The sequence below is a fragment of the Macrobrachium rosenbergii genome, chromosome 1 (assembly GCF_040412425.1).
Source record: "Macrobrachium rosenbergii isolate ZJJX-2024 chromosome 1, ASM4041242v1, whole genome shotgun sequence".
Lineage (NCBI taxonomy): Eukaryota > Metazoa > Arthropoda > Malacostraca > Decapoda > Palaemonidae > Macrobrachium > Macrobrachium rosenbergii.
The window spans coordinates 65,394,611-65,402,110 of record NC_089741.1 but is presented as its reverse complement, the minus strand read 5'-3'; positions in this window follow the sequence as shown (position 1 = coordinate 65,402,110).

Sequence of the window (7,500 nt, the reverse complement as noted above, 5' to 3'; positions counted from 1 at the left end):
TTAATCTCTTTCGTCATTAATTTCAAAGGTACCTAAAAATGGCTACTCAGTTCATATAATTTAATTAAAGCATAGAAAAGAGAATAAGCTAATGGTAAGATAACGATTATATCAGAAAACTAAAATGCTAATGTTGCACGAAGTAACTGATAGTGGGAAAACTCAGCAATGTAATTTCAGAAGTCGAAAATATACTAAAAGAAAGGTTTACGAAATGAGTCACGTTATGTTACATGTGGCGAATAGTTGGTGAGAATTTACCTTTCAAAATCGTGTTCAGTAACTGGTATAAAACATAGCGTAACCCATCGTCTTGAGTTGATTTTTTTCTTTATTATTACTCGCCTTTATTACTACCATCCCCTAGTTTTCACAGAAGCACATATTTAGTTTACCATGATATAAACAAGTCTCCCTAATAACAAGACAACAGCTCTTCCGCATTATCTGGTTTCTGGGTAAGAAGGCTATAATACCATCTAAAATTCCAAGAAGCGGCGTAGCGTACTTTGTAAACAGGATGTGATATTCGACGAATATTAATTAAAGGCTATATAAGAGTGGATTTTTTAGTAGCTAAGGACAGCTCAGTGATGATAATATAATGTAAATGAGAACAGAAAAGCTTCTTCCATAGGATTAACATCAACATGTTCTTACAGTAAAGTATTCAACAGCAATGACTAAAGTGTCATCCAGATTTCCGTAATATTAAGGCTTAATTAGAATTTGAGTAAATTGAGTAAGTTACTTAATTGCTGTGAATTATGAGGAAAAATATTTGAAAATAAAAATTCCACAAGCTCCACAGGTAATTTTCAGTCATTTGATATGAAATTCATTCTCTTTTGTTATGGTTTTTACGAAGGGGATGAAAACTAGCTCAGGGCAGGTTAAAAGTTTAATGCTTTATTCCACGAATTTAGTTTTTACTTATTTCATTTTCAGTGGTATAGAGCTGCACTCGTTTGCTTGTGTGCATGCATGTAAAAAAAAACATGAATTATAAATGTATGCATGTAAGAATAAAGATTTTGTGTGAAAGATGGATTTTTGAGATCTGCAGAGACAAGTCAATTGCTTTGTGATTTTACGCATTTTGAGTTTAGGTGGCAAAAAGTAGCAATGAATGACTTTTAAATATTTCACCGCAATTACTGTTCGATAAATAAGAACTGAATTGCAAGCAATACAGAGTTTTCTATGATAATCTAAACTTTTATTTCATACTTGTTCATCAAGCATTACAGATCGTTCCGGCTGATTACATATAATTTAATAAGAATCAGATTAGTACATGCGCACTTTAAAGTCATTGATGTTACGGCCAATTAGTGTACTTTGGTGATCAAATTAAGCAACAGCCCCTTTGAAATTCTATATTGATATAATTCATTTAATTCTTTTATTCATAAAATTCTTAATCATGATACGGAACATGTTACGAAATTTTCAGTTCACCTCAATTTTTTTGCAGATCAAGAAGGATAATAATGAGGAGGAATGTTTAATCCGAATAGACAACGAATTTCCGGGCAGACATATCGATTAATAATATATGATAGAGCCATTTATTTGAACCGAAAATTTCTAAAGAAATGAAAAGCATGATGATCATCTTATCCTATAAATAAAAAGTGTCTTCTACACTTAATCCTCTTCCAGGTGAAACAGCAGACAAAACACAAAGGCATCTTCACTTATTCTCGTCGTGAGTGGAAAGCTGATATAATTCGTCAAGGACAGAAATCATAAACCCCAAAAACTTATTTTAATGTATAGTGCAAGATTCTTTGTAATTTTGTATGAGAAAAATAATGACTACATTTGATCAAGGGAAAAATTTGTAATATATATATATATATATATATATATATATATATATATATATATATATATATATATATATATATATATATATATATATATATATATATATATATATATATATATATTAGTAACAGGACCTCATTCAAATTGATGGTATCTGAGGAGATATTTATTCTAGAACAAACAATCCTCATTGTCATTTTACAGATACTTGAAAATCAAGACTGTTTGTCCTAGAAAGTTTGTGTAACATTTTTAATAAATATTTCTATTAAATACCACCCAGTTTTAATGAGGTCCTGTTGGTACTGTATTATGTGCAGAAGAATTGTGAATGTGATAAAGTTTATATATATATATATATATATATATATATATATATATATATATATATATATATATATATATATATATATATATATATATATATATATATATATATATATATATATATATATATATATATATATATATATATATATATATATATATATATATATATATATATATATATATATCATATATCTATATATATATATATATATATATATATATATATATATATATATATATATATATTGATATGGTTATAAGCTGAAGGCTAAAGAAACTTGCCTTGGACAGGTGACATCTGACTCTGAAAATGGGTCCAGTTAAAACCATATGCAAAGTTTTTGGCTGAGGGCCTTCTCCAAGGGTGGATGTTATTAGGTAAACACTAAAGTTTCACTTAAGTAATTATATTTACATTAGAAAACACACATCAGAAGAATGGCAGCATAAATAAAGACACATAAGCAGAGTCCTGTCATGTACTAAGGTTAATAAATGAATGATTAATTCTACGAAGAAACTCAAAGGGGGCCCGCTTCAGAGGGCACCACAGGGGAGAGGAACAGTGGTTATGCCTCGCCACTCAAAAAATTATAACAGATCTACAGCATGCTATCTTCTATCTGCAATCGAGAACACACGTGGTTATTTAGCTGCAGTAAGGAGCTTGATCAAGGAATTGACGAGTTGCAGAGAAAGTGCTCAGAAAGGACTTGATTTCCAATAACTCTGATTTTAAAAGTTACATTACACTTCACTTACCGGGTACATAAATTAACACAGCACAAATAAAAGCATTTCTGGACTTGTTGTAGGTATATCACACTATGAAAAGTAAACAGAAAATAGCAAAACAGTGACAGGGATGTGACTGACATAAGAAACTTGAATCTGGTAAATTACCTTCGTCGGGAATGGATTCCTCATCTTTGGGGGTTGGCGTGTTCTCGAATATTTGAGAACTCTGGATTAGATAGTTTGACTCCAGTTCTATAACTGACCCCCCTATGACAATCAATTCGCACTTTCAGTAGGCGGCGTGAGGCGCCCACGTATTTCCTGACTACATCGGGGGCAAGCAAATAAATAGACGATGCTTGATGTCATAAGAGGGCTAATTTTGTCTTTGTACTGAATAATGATTTGATATTAAGAGGATTGACCGGAATCAATTTACAATTAATGGGAGGGCATACTGTTGAATTAGGTTATTCAAAGTGTTGTAAAAAGACTTATCGTGGATCATAGGAGACGGCGAAAAATGTCATCTTAGGAACTGTAGTTATTTGTAATTCAGGTATATATTTATCATTCAGAAATTTATTTAAATAGGTATAAAAAGTTGGAAGGGTAACAATTGTCTCTTGAAAGTACTTGTATAAAAAAGTTATTTCATTATTAAAACCAAACCAGCTGGAAGTTATATTAAAAGCTCTGTGGAAGATGGTAACCAAGAGAGTTTAATTTAAAGTTAAAACAGCAATGGCTATAAAGATGTAAAACAGAAATTGATTATAGAAATTTTAAAATACTTGCCAAAGTCCCCAGTTCTTCGCTTCCTATCTTTGAATCTCTTTTTATTAAACTGCTAGTACCAAGATTGAACAACCAAACTACCTCAACAACTCTGTACCTGACGTGAGTCTACCCTGGCCTGGAATTCTTTGTTTATGTCACTCTACTTTTATACTCCGTACAAACGGTAACGGTCTTCTTAATTTTGTCTTTCTTTTGTATAACTTTTTCTTTTTTATATTTTGGTTGTAATTTTAAGTATGAGTCTGATTTTATATTTATATTTTACTTATTCCAGCTTTGAGAATGAGACAGATGTCTGGAAAAGTAAGCACAAATACATGCCGTTATTATGACGCCTTCCTCGCCCTTGGTCCCGTTTGCCTGGTTGATAGCGCCACCCTGTAATTCTCAGCTGTATTAAGGAATATGGTATCCATCGTCTGGGGTTCCTTCTGTTTGATGGCTCCTTCACCTTCGGTATGGCGTTTTTCCATGTAATTTCCTGGCTGTCTTGTTCTTGTTCAAGGTCCGTGTCGCTGTTATCGTAGTTTCATCATTTATCATGTGACTGTTACTCTTCCTGCCGTATTGAACTCCTGCAGAACCCTTTGGAGAGGATCTCATTGCCGTCTGAAGAAAGCTGCAGCTGATCTTGATTTTCTAATGTTTTGTAGAATGAACTATGTCATTCCAAATTTATAAAATTTAAATTGTATAAAGTTTCATGTACCATACTCCTTTCACATGAAGTCACTAACAGACTTTAGACATGGAAATCAATCGCAAAACAATGTAATTAAGAAATTATCCTGTAATTATCAAATTTTACTTACTGACGTTACCTCAAAATTAACATTTTTAGATTGTTCTGCTTTTAAGATTTTATTCAATAAAGTAGTTCTGGCTTTGTTTCAACAGTCCAGGGTACTACAAAAGAAAATTGTATAATCTTGGTATTAGTATTCCCAAACTTCAAAACGATAACAATAATTATTTTTTAACTTTCCGACTACAAATTGTCTCCACGTGAAAATTTCTTGTTGTCGTTTGGTCTTGACTTGTTTACCTTGCTTTAAAACCTTCGTACTATAAGTTTTTCGGTTCTTTGGAATTGTTGTTCTCTAGACTTGTAAGTTCTCAACTGGTTTCAAAACGGAAGAATTTCTGTTCTCACTTATCACAACTAGCGCACAAAACGTTTAATAACCTTACCACAAGATGGACTCTATTCTTTAAGAAAGAGGATTTACAAATCCTGAAAACCTAGGGAAGAAAGAAAATACAATTATAACAAAACCGATAAAGGTAAAGGTGTGGTGTTGATGAACAGAACCGAGTACATACAAAAAGTTGAAAACTATTCTATGATGAATCTAAATTCAAGAAATTAGGTGACCCTAATTTCTCCACAATCTTTCGAAAATGAGGACAGGCTTAATAGATTATTAAAACAATTAGTGATCAGAAGGTTATTGATAAATACTTACCAATCTTTACTTAGTACTGGTTCGTCATATGGAACTTTGTATGGTTTCAAAGTACATAAAGTCATTTACCCATACGACCTATTCTGACTTCCCTACGATACTCCAAATTATAAATTAGCAAAATTTGTTGTCCTCTTTATCTAATCTAACTAATAATGATTACTTCCACAGAACTCAGAGCAATTCAAGAACAGAATTTTTCTTAATACAAGACCTGATTTGGTACATGGTTAGTCTGGATGTGTGGAGTCATTGTTCACTAATGTCCTGTGGAAGAGACAATTGAGATAATTTAACAAAATTTATATTGAAACTAACACTATGTTTAAGGGTTTCCAACTGAGATAATTTTAAGAAACTTTTACAACTGGCAGTGCAGGACATTGGGCTTTCATTTTTAATGGAGTTTCATACTGTCAAGTAGAAGGAATGGCGATGGGTTCCACTGGCCCACATTTGCCAATATTTTTATGTGTTCATTTCAGAGGAGCAATTGTTGGACAATTGCCTCATCTTCCTCTTCCCTTTCTATTGTAGACATGTAGATGACATTTTGTACTTTTAGAGACAAAGAAAGGGCTGAAATAAGTTTCTCCAGTATGCTAACACAGTACATCCAACATTAGGTTTAAGGATTGAGCATGAAAACATAATAACATCTTTCTTTGATGTTTAGCGTTTACTTGAGAAACGATTGTTTTAATTCATCAGTATTTAGGAAAAGACTTTTCCGGTCTAGGTTTGAATTTTTTTATAGCCATTGCTGTTTTAACTTTAAATTAAACTCTTGGTTACCGTCTTCCCCACAGAGCTTTAATATAACTTCCAGCTGGTTTACTTAATAATGAAATAACTTTTATACAAATACTTTCTAGACAATTGTTACCTTCCAGACTTTTTATACCTATTTAAAAAAATTTTGAATGATAAATATATACCTGAATTACAAATAACTACAGTTCCTAAGATGACATTTTTCGCCAGTCTCCCTATGATCCACGATAAATCTTTTTACAACACTTTGAATAACCTAATTCAACGGTAATACCTGCCCTTACTTGTAAATTGATTCCGGTCAATCCTCTTAATATCAAATCATTATTCAGTACAAAGATAAAATTAGCCCTCTTATGACATTAAGCATCGTCTATTTATTTGCTTGCCCCCGATGATAGTCAGGGAAATATTTTCCCACGCCGCCTACTGAAAGTGCGGGAATTGATTGTCATAGGGGGTAATTATAGAACTGGAGTCAAACTATCTAATCCAGAGTTCTCAAAATTCGAGAACATGCCAAAAGAAATAAAACAGAAATTGATTGTAGAAATTTTTAAATACTTTCCAAAGTCCCCAGTTCTACGCTTCCTATCTTTGAATCTCTTTTTATTAAACTACTAGTACCAAGATTGAACAAACAAACTACCTCAACAACTCTGTACCTCAAAAGTCTATTCCTGCCTGGAATTCTTTGTTTATGTCACTCTACTTTTATACTCCATTACAAAAGGTAACAGTCTTCTTAATTTTGTCTTTCTTTCGGATAAGTTTTTTTCTTTTATATTTTGATTGTAATTTTAAGATATGAGATCTGATTTTATATTTATATTTTACTTATTCCAGCTTTGAGAATGAGACAGAATGTCTTGAAAAGACAGCACAAATAAGGTATGCCGTTATTATGGATACTTCTCCTCAGACCCTTGGTCCTATATATATATTTAGATATATATATATATATATATATATACATATATATATATATATATATATATATATATATATATATATATATATATATATATATATATATATATATATATATATATATATATATACATGTATATATATTCAGGGAGTGTCAGAAATTAGAGCCCCTCTCTACAGCATGAACTAAAAATTGATGTGACAAAAACAAAGTAATTCAGAATAGTTATTTTATTTAAGTTTCTCTCTGAGTATTTAATATTTTGTGTGGCCTCCATCTGCCTGTACCACAGCTTGCATTCTTGAGAGGGCATGATTTAAGCAAATTGCAAAACCTTCGACTCACACTCCATTTTCTGAAGCGCTTGCTATCTCGCAGGTCGTCGAGGCCGGTGTACCATCATAGTTCACTGTGGGCTTCCAGCCATCTTTTAGATACTACCAATGTTTTCACACACACATTAAGGTCTAGAAAAGGAGTTTATCTGGAAATTCTCTTGACGAGAAGAAAACCATACCTCTGTTTGAAGCAGCTCCTGTGTCTGAGAGCCTTGACGGCATGACTTATCATGCAAAAATGTGACTCCTTCAACAGACTACACATTTTCAGGATCTTTTGAGGAAGGAA